The sequence below is a fragment of the Mya arenaria genome, chromosome 16, assembly GCF_026914265.1.
Source record: "Mya arenaria isolate MELC-2E11 chromosome 16, ASM2691426v1".
In the NCBI taxonomy this organism is placed as follows: Eukaryota; Metazoa; Mollusca; class Bivalvia; order Myida; family Myidae; genus Mya; species Mya arenaria.
In genome coordinates this window covers 28059646-28074631 of record NC_069137.1, presented here as the reverse complement: position 1 = coordinate 28074631, position 14986 = coordinate 28059646, and the positions used below count along the sequence as shown (strand labels likewise).

The following is a 14986-nucleotide window of genomic DNA, read 5'->3' as shown; positions in this document are numbered from 1 at the left end:
CAATGCACAAAATGAGCTAGCACGTTTCAGAACTATATTTGCTTTTAAAAGTTTAATATATGAAGCACTGTTTCTCTTGCATATGTACAGTATAGAAAAGCCAAACAAAATGCAATGGTTTTATAAAATTATGTATTAAAACTACTCACTTTTTGTTAAAATCACACATATTATGATAAACGTTCTTAGGTCTTTTTCGTAATTCCTTATTTGCTTTTTTATTTTAAACGCACTGTATAAAACTTCATATTGAAAATGTTAGCAGCATTTCGCCTGTTACAATTATGCAGATTGCATGGTTTGACTGCGTCGCCTGAAGTCGCCTGAAGTCACTTGTTTATCACTTTGCACTGACTCAAATAGTATCATGTGAATATTGCTATGGTAATACAAAACCGAGCATTACCCATATTATACTGATTTAATTCAAGGTGTTACAATATTATGTTTAAATATCAAAAGATTGTAATCAAGTACTCGTGATGTTATTGTTAGTTTAACAGATGGCTTTAAAACGCGAAGAGCTATAATTTATTTATATCATACACATATTAAACATTTATTTCTCTAAAATCTTATTTTAAAATCAAACTAACCAAATGAGTTTATTAAAGCACATTCAGTTAAACGTTTAATATATGATGTACCTTACAATGATTGCTTTAGGTTCTCGGTATGTTGAATAAAACAATTTGAAACAGTAACGCTATCAAACAAGGCAGTCGTTAGGCGAACAAATGACCCTGACCTGCTTGTAGATGAAGTTTTGTTCAAATGCTTTTTCGATGCTCTTAAGTTCTGAAATAGTAGCGTGGGAATCATATTACAAATGATCACTAAACGTTATTTTTTATATTTCGCTCACTATGTTAGGCTACAAGGTTTAGTAATAAATTACTGATCTTTGTGTAAAGAGCGTTTTAATCTCGCACAATTTGACTCTCATTTTAGCGTCTACTTTTGACCTATATTGTTTCAATGTCAGTAGGTAAAGGTTAAAGGCCATGGTGACCATTTCAAGACTGAAAGATTGGCCAAATGCGACATACCTTGTTCGGGAAATTCTTTTTTAATAAGATTATTAATTGTTATGGGTTTAGAGTGTTAATTTGCATAAAACCTTAAAATCTTCTTTTTGAAACGTATTGTATATAAGCCAAACCGTATTATCTTAAGCTTATCAGATTGTGTAAAGTATTATTACTTTCTCAAACAAGTGGAGTTCTTTCTCCTTTAACACTGATGTTCGATACATGTTAAACTATTACATTTACACATAAGTGAATCAGCAATATGTGTCAAATTACCAAATGTAAAAAACTGTTTAAATGTTCGATATGTGAAACAAAGCTACACCATATGCGACCATAATCAAATAAAACATTTAAAAGAGTTTGTTTTGGATAATTCCACCTCCACGGTGGCGGAGGGGGAGGGGGTACTGAGTACGCGTTGAGAATTAGAGATTCATGCGTGCGATATCTTCAGATGCCTTTATGGAGTCTATATGACACGTATCATAAATATATAAAAAATAGTATAAACGTTGATATATACACTTTTTTATGCAACAGCATGTTGCAATATTATACAAGAATAATGTACCTAACTAATACGCCCCATATCGGGTTACATTAAATGCTGTACTCATCGACTGGCGAACACATGGCGCGCGTGTATTGTCCTTACAAATGGCGAAGCTAGCCGATAGTTCCTCCATAGCATTAAGTATTGTATTTTCTTTGTCTGCGTGTATAATCTACAAACTTTTAAAACTACCTGCAATTTATATGATGCAACAGTTGGCAAACTACCTTCGGAAATGGCTAACAACAGATAGTGTGGGAATTTGCTCTGTCTCAGAAGTGTTTATCAAGTAAAAACAAAGTGTTTACTTCGGCAAATAGTTAATACACGAAATGAAAATAACTGTTAGATATGAATACTGTTGACTAAATGCATAACTAAGCTGAAAATATAAACAACCATGTAAGTTGTTTTTTACACTTTAAATTTCAAAATGTATCTGTGCGATATCTTTCTACACTGAAACCAAATGTCCTTACCAACGATACAAGTAGAGAAAATACCAGTTGTGAAGTAGACCCTCCTTCGATTTAAATTAAGAAACACGATCTGATTCAACTTACATGGTCGAGTTAAAATATTACGCTTTTGTCAAGTTAAGCTTAATGTTAAAGTACCCTCCTGATATCATGTATTTAGTCTTGTCTCATTGATAAATGCTTCTGATATTCTTGTCCATTATAATTCATTCTTAAAACATAAATATATACTTTTAATCATATTTTAAAGCATTTTTAACAGCTATTGTGTTTAGTTGTATTTTAACAATATAACAAAAAAGTGCAGGTGTCTGAAAAGAACGTGTTTCCCATATGCATATGTGTCCTCAGACAACGTTATAACTGTACAACATTGAACACCGACACAACTTAAATGTCCGACATGTCCGACGTGTTGATACATTTAAGATTCTCAACAAAGTTGTTTTATAAATTATAATGTTAAATGACTTTCGAAAAACAATTTAGTTCTCACTTGGACTAAGAATATACATGTGAAAACAACCTTTTGGAATGGCGTGTTTTCAATGTTTTGGCAAAAAATCACGATGACAATGATGATGATGATGATGATAATGATTGATGATTATAACCATATTTCTTAGGTTTAAAGTTTTTATGACAAAATGTACAGCGTTTAACATATATTTTAACATATATATTCTACATATGGTACGTAACAGCGGTATTAATCTAGTGAATAAAATGCATTTTAATGTGGTAACCCGTAGTCTTGATATATGATGTAAGGATGTAATGAGTTTAAAGTTACTACTGTAATTCTAAAGGATATACCGTTTTAAACAAGCGCATAATTGGCAAGAGTTTGGAATCGATCTCATATGACTCGCGTATTCATTTATTTAAACACTTTCTTCAAGTGTTTATCTTATGTTTAGATGACATTTAAGTATATTGATTTCACAGTAACGTTATACATTGTCAATTGTGCATGGAGCACATTTCATCTGAGTCAAGTGGTTTATGCATGATTTTAACATGCGAAAACAGTATAAAACTAGGGTACACTGCTTAATGTTAACCAGTGGCGGTTCAAGGATTTGAAGTTAGAGGAGGTGCATTTTTGACATGCACCACACTCCCGGGAACATAAATAAATAGTCTCCAATCATGATCTTGGGATAAGAAATAAAATCGCACAGTAAATTGTGCCTAATCGAAGAAACCATAGCAGACATTGTCGTATTTTTAATTGCGCCGTTTTCTGAATTGACTATTTTAAAAAAGAAATATTCCTTAACTGAGTATTAAAAAGTGTCGTCTTATTTATAACTTTCAGACTTTAAATGAAAAAAGAAACGCCAACAGTTGTATATTCGGTCAAAAGTGCAAACAAGAGTAACATCAACAAGTCATTCCTTATGTGAGTGTTCCAATTCTTTTTCTCGACAATCTTTAGGGCAGTGTTAAACTTTTCCAAAAGTTGGTATGTCTTCCTTTCTATAACTTATTTTCGCATGTTAAACTATGTTTCATGATTAAAACAAATGTAGATTGCATTATCAGATTGCGTTGAACAGCAATCTTGTTTCGTAAGACGATCCACAGCATGTTGTGATCGTCTGGAGAGTCTAGATAGTTTTCCTTGTCTGATTTTAGAAAATGAAATGTCCTTGACACAGATGAAAATCACGCTTCTTTATATTGTAACGTTCCATGTTAAATGTCTTGAATTAATATCAAAACAGCATTGATACAAAAACGTTGAGGTAAACGATGCTTCTCCGTCCGCTAACATTTAAATCAAAAGTAAAGTTTGTTGGTAGGAATATTTTATACTGTATTATTTCGATGCTCACTTCCATGAAACTATGATAATAAGTTTCATTTAATCTGAAGCATGGTATGTTTCAATATTAAATATTGAACCAAACATTCCCACTAGTAATCTGAATGCTTTTCGGGATAAAATGAATAAAATAAATTTGATAACAATTCTGTGATTCACTACTTTTAATTAGAGCAAGAGTCATGGTTAACTTCTTGATAATGTAAAAGAAAGTCTTTGGAAATGTAAATAATCGAATTTAAAGAAGTTCAAGTTTCTTAAGTCATAATTGAAACCTAACAGACTGACGACTACTATATGACACGAATGCGATGTTTGGCAATACTACAGAGCCAGCGATTAGATGGGCAAGAATGCAATGTTGACAATACTACAGAGCCAGTGATTAGATGGGCAAGAATGCGATGTTGACAATACTACAGAGCCTGTAATAAGATAGGCACGAATGCGATGTTGACAATACTACAGAGCCTGTAATAAGATAGGCACGAATGCGATGTTGACAATACTACAGAGCCTGTACTAAGATAGGCACGAATGCGATGTTGACAATACTACAGAGCCAGTGATTAGATAGGCACGAATGCGATGATGACAATACTACAGAGCCAGTGATTAGATAGGCACGAATGCGATGTTGACAATACTACAGAGCCTGTACTAAGATAGGCAATAATGCGATGTTGATAATACTACAGAGCCAGTAATAAGATAGGCAAGAATGCGATGTTGACAATACTACAGAGCCTGTAATAAGATAGGCACGAATGCGATGTTGACAATACTACAGAGCCTGTAATAAGATAGGCACGAATGCGATGTTGACAATACTACAGAGCCTGTACTAAGATAGGCAAGAATGCGATGTTGACAATACTACAGAGCCTGTACTAAGATAGGCAATAATGCGATGTTGATAATACTACAGAGCCAGTGATTAGATAGGCACGAATGCGATGTTGACAATACTACAGAGCCTGTAATAAGATAGGCACGAATGCGATGTTGACAATACTACAGAGCCTGTACTAAGATAGGCAAGAATGCGATGTTGACAATACTACAGAGCCTGTACTAAGATAGGCAATAATGCGATGTTGATAATACTACAGAGCCAGTGATTAGATAGGCACGAATGCGATGTTGACAATACTACAGTGCCAGTGATTAGATAGGCACGAATGCGATGTTGAAAATACTACAGAGCCAGTGATTAGATAGGCACGAATGCGATGTTGACAATACTACAGAGCCTGTAATAAGATAGGCAAGAATTCGATGTTGACAATACTACAGAGCCTCTACTAAGATAGGCAAGAATTCAATGTTGACAATAATACAGAGCCTCTACTAAGATAGGCACGAATGCGATGTTGACAATACTACAGAGCCAGTGATTATATGGGCACGAATGCGATGTTGACAATACTACAGAGCCAGCGATTAGATAAGCACGAATGCGATGTTGACAATACTATAGAGCCTGTACTAAGATAGGCAAGAATGCGATGTTGACAATACTACAGAGCCTCTACTAAGATAGGCACGAATGCGATGTTGACAATACTACAGAGCCAGTGATTAGATAGGCATGAATGTGATGTTGACAATACTACAGAGCCAGTGATTAGATAGGCACGAATGCGATGTTGAAAATACTACAGAGCTAGTTATCAGATAGGCACGAATGCGATGTTGGCAATACTACAGAGCCAGTTATTAGATGGGCAAGAATGCGATGTTGACAATACTACAGAGCAAGTAATAAGATAGGCACGAATGCGCTGTTGACAATACTACAGAGCCAGTGATTAGATAGGCAAGAATGCGATGTTGACAATACTACAGAGCCAGTACTAAGATAGGCACGAATGCGATGTTGAAAATACTACAGAGCCAGTTATTAGATGGGCAATAATGCGATGTTGACAATACTACAGAGCCAGTAATAAGATAGGCAATAATTCGATGTTGACAATACTACAGAGCCAGTGATTAGATAGGCACGAATGCGATGTTGACAATACTACAGAGCCAGTTATTAGATGGGCAATAATGCGATGTTGACAATACTACAGAGCCAGTAATAAGATAGGCAATAATTCGATGTTGACAATACTACAGAGCCTGTAATGAGATATGCACGAATTCGATGTTGACAATACTACAGAGCCTGTAATAAGATAGGCAAGAATGCGATGTTGACAATACTAGAGAGCCAGTGATTAGATGGGCACGAATGCGATGTTGGCAATATTATAGAGCTTGTACTAAGATAGGCAAGAATTCGATGTTGACAATACTACAGAGCCTGTACTAAGATAGGCACGAATGCGATGTTGACAATACTACAGAGCCTGTACTAAGATAGGCACAAATGCGATGTTGACAATACTACAGAGCCAGTGATTAGATAGGCAATAATGCGATGTTGATAATACTACAGAGCCAGTGATTAGATAGGCACGAATGCGATGTTGACAATACTACAGAGCCTGTAATAAGATAGGCACGAATGCGATGTTGACAATACTACAGAGCCAGTGATTAGATGGGAAAGAATGCGATGTTGACAATACTACAGAGCCAGTGATTAGATAGGCACGAATGCGATGTTGACAATACTACAGAGCCAGTGATTAGATGGGAAAGAATGCGATGTTGACAATACTACAGAGCCAGTGATTAGATAGGCAAGAATGCGATGTTGAAAATACTACAGAGCCAGTGATTAGATAGGCAAGAATACGATGTTGACAATACTACAGAGCCAGTGATTATATGGGCAGGAATGCGATGTTGACAATACTACAGAGCCTGTACTAAGATAGGCACGAATGCGATGTTTACAATACTACAGAGCCAGGGATTATATGGGCAGGAATGCGATGTTGACAATACTACAGAGCCTGTACTAAGATAGGCAAGAATGCGATGTTTACAATACTACAGAGCCAGGGATTATATGGGCAGGAATGCAATGTTGACAATACTACAGAGCCTGTACTAAGATAGGCACGAATGCGATGTTGACAATACTACAGAGCCAGTGATTAGATAGGCACGAATGCGATGTTGACAATACTACAGAGCCAGTGATTAGATGGGCAAGAATGCGATGTTGACAATAATACAGAGCCAGTGATTAGATAGGCACGAACACGATGATGGCAATACTACAGATCCAGTGATTTTATAGGCAAGAATGCGATGTTTACAATACTACAGAGCCAGTGATTATATGGGCACGAATGCGATGTTGGCAGTGCTACAGCGCCAGTAATAAGATAGGCACGAATGCGATGTTGACAATACTACAGAGCCTGTACTAAGATATGCACGAATGCGATGTTGACAATACTACAGAGCCAGTGATAAGATGGGCAAGAATGCGATGTTGACAATTCTACAGAGCCTGTAATGAGATATGCACGAATGCGATGTTGACAATACTACAGAGCCTGTAATAAGATAGGCAAGAATGCGATGTTGACAATACTACAGAGCCAGTGATAAGATGGGCAAGAATGCGATGTTGACAATACTACAGAGCCGGTACTAAGATAGGCACGAATGCGATGTTGACAATACTACAGAGCCTGTACTAAGATATGCACGAATGCGATGTTGACAATACTACAGAGCCTGTAATAAGATAGGCAAGAATGCGATGTTGACAATACTACAGAGCCAGTGATTAGATGGGCACGAATGCGATGTTTACAATACTACAGAGCCTGTACTTAGATAGGCACGAATGCAATGTTGACAATAGTACAGAGCCAGTGATAAGATAGGCACGAATGCGATGTAGACAATACTACAGAGCCAGTGATTAGATGGGCAAGAATGCGATGTTGACAATACTACAGAGCCAGTGATTAGATAAGCACGAATGCGATGTTGAAAATACTACAGAGCCAGTGATTAGATGGGATCGAATGCGATGTTGACAATACTACAGAGCCAATGATTAGATAGGCAAGAATACGATGTTGACAATACTACAGAGCCAGTGATTAGATGGGCAGGAATGCAATGTTGACAATACTACAGAGCAAGGGATTATATCGGCAGGAATGCGATGTTGACAATAATACAGAGCCAGTGATTAGATAGGCACGAACACGATGATGGCAATACTAAAGATCCAGAGATTTTATAGGCAAGAATGCGATGTTTACAATACTACAGAGCCAGTGATTATATGGGCACGAATGCGATGTTGGCAATGCTACAGAGCCAGTAATAAGATAGGCACGAATGCGATGTTGACAATACTACAGAGCCAGTAATAAGATAGGCAAGAATGCGATGTTGACAATACTACAGAGCCAGTAATGAGATAGGCAAGAATTCGATGATGACAATACTACAGAGCCTGTAATGAAATATGCACGAATGCGATGTTGACAATACTACAGAGCTTGTTATAAGATAGGCAAGAATGCGATGTTGACAATACTACAGAGCCAGTGATTAGATAGGCAAGAATGCGATGTTGACAATACTACAGAGCCAGTGATAAGATGGGCAAGAATGCGATGTTGACAATACTACAGAGCCAATAATAAGATAGGCACGAATGCGATGTTAACAATACTACAGTGCCAGTAATAAGAGAGGCAAGAATTCGATGTTGACAATTTTACAGAGCCTGTAATGAGATATGCACGAATGCGATGTTGACAATACTACAGAGCCTGTAAAAAGATAGGCAACAATGCGATGTTGACAATACTACAGAGCCAGTGATAAGATGGGCAAGAATGCGATGTTGACAATACTACAGAGCCTGTACTAAGATAGGCACGAATGCGATGTTGACAATACTACAGAGCCTGTAATAAGATATGCACGAATGCGATGTTGACAATACTACAGAGCCTGTAATAAGATAGGCAAGAATGCGATGTTGACAATACGACAGAGCCAGTGATTAGATGGGCACGAATGCGATGTTGACAATACTACAGAGCCTGTACTAAGATAGGCACGAATGCGATGTTGACAATACTACAGAGCCAGTGATTAGATAGGCACGAATGCGATGTTGACAATACTACAGAGCCAGTGATTAGATGGGCAAGAATGCGATGTTGACAATACTACAGAGCCAGTGGTTAGATAGGCACGAATGCGATGTTAAAAATACTACAGAGCCAGTGATTAGATGGGCTCGAATGCGATGTTGACAATACTACAGAGCCAGTGATTAAATAGGCAAGAATACGATGTTGACAATACTACAGAGCCAGTGATTAGATGGGCACGAATGCAATGTTGACAATACTACAGAGCCAGGGATTATATCGGCAGGAATGCGATGTTGACAATACTACTGAGCCAGTGATAAGATGGGCAAGAATGCGATGTTGACAATTCTACAGAGCCTGTAATGAGATATGCACGAATGCGATGTTGACAATACTACAGAGCCTGTAATAAGATAGGCAAGAATGCGATGTTGACAATACTACAGAGCCAGTGATAAGATGGGCAAGAATGCGATGTTTACAATACTACAGAGCCGGTACTAAGATAGGCACGAATGCGATGTTGACAATACTACAGAGCCTGTACTAAGATATGCACGAATGCGATGTTGACAATACTACAGAGCCTGTAATAAGATAGGCAAGAATGCGATGTTGACAATACTACAGAGCCAGTGATTAGATGGGCACGAATGCGATGTTGACAATACTACAGAGCCTGTACTTAGATAGGCACGAATGCAATGTTGACAATAGTACAGAGCCAGTGATAAGATAGGCACGAATGCGATGTAGACAATACTACAGAGCCAGTGATTAGATGGGCAAGAATGCGATGTTGACAATACTACAGAGCCAGTGATTAGATAAGCACGAATGCGATGTTGAAAATACTACAGAGCCAGTGATTAGATGGGATCGAATGCGATGTTGACAATACTACAGAGCCAATGATTAGATAGGCAAGAATACGATGTTGACAATACTACAGAGCCAGTGATTAGATGGGCAGGAATGCAATGTTGACAATACTACAGAGCAAGGGATTATATCGGCAGGAATGCGATGTTGACAATAATACAGAGCCAGTGATTAGATAGGCACGAACACGATGATGGCAATACTAAAGATCCAGAGATTTTATAGGCAAGAATGCGATGTTTACAATACTACAGAGCCAGTGATTATATGGGCACGAATGCGATGTTGGCAATGCTACAGAGCCAGTAATAAGATAGGCACGAATGCGATGTTGACAATACTACAGAGCCAGTAATAAGATAGGCAAGAATGCGATGTTGACAATACTACAGAGCCAGTAATGAGATAGGCAAGAATTCGATGATGACAATACTACAGAGCCTGTAATGAAATATGCACGAATGCGATGTTGACAATACTACAGAGCTTGTTATAAGATAGGCAAGAATGCGATGTTGACAATACTACAGAGCCAGTGATTAGATAGGCAAGAATGCGATGTTGACAATACTACAGAGCCAGTGATAAGATGGGCAAGAATGCGATGTTGACAATACTACAGAGCCAATAATAAGATAGGCACGAATGCGATGTTAACAATACTACAGTGCCAGTAATAAGAGAGGCAAGAATTCGATGTTGACAATTTTACAGAGCCTGTAATGAGATATGCACGAATGCGATGTTGACAATACTACAGAGCCTGTAAAAAGATAGGCAACAATGCGATGTTGACAATACTACAGAGCCAGTGATAAGATGGGCAAGAATGCGATGTTGACAATACTACAGAGCCTGTACTAAGATAGGCACGAATGCGATGTTGACAATACTACAGAGCCTGTAATAAGATATGCACGAATGCGATGTTGACAATACTACAGAGCCTGTAATAAGATAGGCAAGAATGCGATGTTGACAATACTACAGAGCCAGTGATTAGATGGGCACGAATGCGATGTTGACAATACTACAGAGCCTGTACTAAGATAGGCACGAATGCGATGTTGACAATACTACAGAGCCAGTGATTAGATAGGCACGAATGCGATGTTGACAATACTACAGAGCCAGTGATTAGATGGGCAAGAATGCGATGTTGACAATACTACAGAGCCAGTGGTTAGATAGGCACGAATGCGATGTTAAAAATACTACAGAGCCAGTGATTAGATGGGCTCGAATGCGATGTTGACAATACTACAGAGCCAGTGATTAAATAGGCAAGAATACGATGTTGACAATACTACAGAGCCAGTGATTAGATGGGCACGAATGCAATGTTGACAATACTACAGAGCCAGGGATTATATCGGCAGGAATGCGATGTTGACAATACTACAGAGCCAGTGATTAGATAGGCACGAACACGATGATGGTAATACTACAGATCCAGTGATTTTATAGGCAAGAATGCGATGTTTACAATACTACAGAGCCAGTGATTATATTGGCACGAATGCGATGTTGGCAATGCTACAGAGCCAGTAATAACATAGGCACGAATGCGATGTTGACAATACTACAGAGCCAGTAATAAGATAGGCAAGAATGCGATGTTGACAATACTACAGAGCCAGTAATAAGATAGGCAAGAATTCGATGATGACAATACTACAGAGCCTGTAATGAAATATGCACGAATGCGATGTTGACAATACTACAGAGCCTGTTATAAGATAGGCAATAATGCGATGTTGACAATACTACAGAGCCAGTGATTAGATGGGCAAGAATGCGTGATGACAATACTACAGAGCCTGTAATGAGAAAGGCACGAATGCGATGTTGACAATACTACAGAGCCAGTAATAAGATAGGCAAGAATTCGATGTTGACAATACTACAGAGCCTGTAATGAGATATGCACGAATGCGATGTTGACAATACTACAGAGCCTGTAATAAGTTAGGCAAGAATGCGATGTTGACAATACTACAGAGCCAGTGATTAGACGGGCACTAATGCGATGTGGGCAATTCTATAGAGCCTGTACTAAGATAGGCAAGAATTCGATGTTGACAATACTACAGAGCCTGTACTAAGATAGGCACGAATGCGATGTTGACAATACTAGAGAGCCTGTACTAAGATAGGCACGAATGCGATGTTGACAATACTACCAAGCCTGTACTAAGATAGGCACGAATGCGATGTTGACAATACTACAGAGCCTGTACTAAGATAGGCACGAATGCGATGTTGACAATACTACAGAGCCAGTGATTAGATAGGCACGAATGCGATGTTGACAATACTACAGAGCCTGTACTAAGATAGGCACGAATGCGATGTTGACAATACTACAGAGCCAGTGATTAGATGGGCACGAATGCGATGTTGACAATACTACAGAGCCAGTGATTAGATAGGCAAGAATACGATGTTGACAATACTACAGAGCCAGTGATTAGATGGGCAGGAATGCGATGTTGACAATACTACTGAGCCAGGTATTATATGGGCACGAATGCGATGTTGGCAATGCTACAGAGCCAGTAATAAGATAGGCACGAATGCGATGTTGACAATACTACAGAGCCAGTGATAAGATGGGCAAGAATGCGATGTTGACAATACTACAGAGCCAGTAATAAGATAGGCACGAATGCGATGTTGACAATACTACAGAGCCAGTAATAAGAGAGGCAAGAATTCGATGTTGACAATACTACAGAGCCTGTAATGAGATATGCACGAATGCGATGTTGACAATACTACAGAGCTTGTAATAAGATAGGCAAGAATGCGATGTTGACAATACTACAGAGCCAGGTATTATATGGGCACGAATGCGATGTTGGCAATGCTACAGAGCCAGTAATAAGATAGGCACGAATGCGATGTTGACAATACTACAGAGCTAGTTATCAGATAGGCACGAATGCGATGTTGGCAATACTACAGAGCCAGTAATAAGATTGGCAAGAATGCGATGTTGACAATACTACAGAGCCAGTGATTAGATAGGCACGAATGCGATGTTGGCAATACTACAGAGCCAGTTATTAGTTAGGCACGAATGCGATGTTGGCAATACTACAGAGTCAGTAATAAGATAGGCACGAATGCGATGTTGGCAATACTACAGAGCCAGTAATAAGATAGACAAGAATGCGATGTTGACAATACTACAGAGCCAGTGATTAGATAGGCACGAATGCGATGTTGACAATACTACAGAGCTAGTTATCAGGTAGGCACGAATGCGATGTTGGCAATACTACAGAGCCAGTGATCAGATAGGCACGAATGCGATGTTGACAATACTACAGAGCCAGTAATAAGATAGGCACGAATGCGATGTTGACAATACCACTATACTAGTAAATAAAAGGGCACAAATGCGATGTTGACAATACCACTATACTAGTAAATAAAAGGGCACAAATGCGATGTTGACAATACCACTATACTAGTAAATAAAAGGGCAAGAATGCGATGTTGACAATACTACAGAGCCAGTAATAAGATAAGCACGAATGCGATGTTGACAATACCACTTAACAAGTAAATAGATGGGCACGAATGCAATGTTGACAATATCACTATACCAGTAAAAAAGTGCACGAATGGGATGTTGGCAATGCTGTTAAACAAACAAAAGAGAAAGGCACGAATGCGATGTGGGCAATACTGTTAAACCAGTAAATAGAAATTCACAAATTCTATGCTGAAAATACTATTTAACTAGTAAATAGAAGGACACGAATGCGATGTTGGCAATACTGTTAAACTAGTAAATAGAAATGCACAAATTATATGCTGGCAATACTGTTAAACTAGTAAATAGAAGGAAACGAATGCGATGTTGGCAATACTGTTAAACCAGTAAATAGAAAGGCACGAATTATATGCTGGCAATACTGTTAAACTAGTAAATAGAAGGGCACGAATTCGAAGCTGACATTACAACTTTACTAGTTAATAGAGGAACACGGATGCGATGCTGACAATAATACGGAAAAAGTAAATAAAAAGGCACACACGCGATGTTGATAATACCATTTTACTAGTAAATACATGTGCATAAATGCAATGTTGACAATACCACTATACTTGTAAATAAATGTGCACAAATGCGATAATAACAATACCACTTTACTTGTAAATAAATGTGCACAAATGTGATGTTGACAATACCACTAAACTTGTAAATAAATGTGCACAAATGCGAAGATAATTATACCACTATACTTGTAAATTAATGTGCACAAATGCGATGTTGACAATACCACTATACTTGTAAATAAATGTGCACAAATGCGATAATAACAATACCACTTTACTTGTAAATAAATGTGCACAAATGCGATGTTGACAATACCACTAAACTTGTAAATAAATGTGCACAAATGCGAAGATGATTATACCACTATACTTGTAAATAAATGTGCACAAATGCGATAATAACAATACCACTTTACTTGTAAATAAATGTGCACAAATGCGATGTTGACAATACCACTAAACTTGTAAATAAATGTGCACAAATGCGAAGACGATTATACCACTATACTTGTAAATTAATGTGCACAAATGCGATAATAACAATACCACTTTACTTGTAAATAAATGTGCACAAATGCGATGTTGACAATACCACTAAACTTGTAAATAAATGTGCACAAATGCGAAGATGATTATACCACTATACTTGTAAATTAATGTGCACAAATGCGATGTTGACAATACCACTATACTTGTAAATAAATGTGCACAAATGCGATAATAACAATACCACTTTACTTGTAAATAAATGTGCACAAATGCGATGTTGACATACCACTTTACTTGTAAATAAATATGCACAAATACGATGTTGACAATACCACTAAACTTGTAAATAAATGTGCACAAATGCGAAGATGATTATACCACTATACTTGTAAATAAATGTGCACAAATGCGATGTTGACAATACTACTATACTTGTAAATAAATGTGCACAAATGCGATGTTGACATACCACTATACTTGTAAATAAATTGTGCACAAATACGATGTTGACAATACCACTATACTTGTAAATAAATTGTGCACAAATGCGATGTTGACAATACCACTATACTTGTAAATTAATGTGCACAAATGCGATGTTGTCAATACTA

General features: G+C 37.7%; 1 protein-coding gene across 4 annotated transcripts in view; it reads right to left on the bottom strand.

Annotated features, from left to right (window-relative positions):
- The window catches only part of LOC128222591 (uncharacterized), a 91905-nt gene that overhangs the window by 70029 nt on the left and 6890 nt on the right, over window positions 1–14986 (bottom strand). For 2 of the 4 annotated variants that reach the window (XM_052931679.1, XM_052931680.1), the window contains exon 1: window positions 150–289. The exons of the other annotated variants lie outside the window; for them this stretch is intronic. The gene's annotated coding sequence lies outside the window, so the exon portion shown is untranslated. Of the gene's footprint in view, window positions 1–149; window positions 290–14986 lie in introns of those variants that run through there. 4 annotated transcript variants of the gene reach the window in all.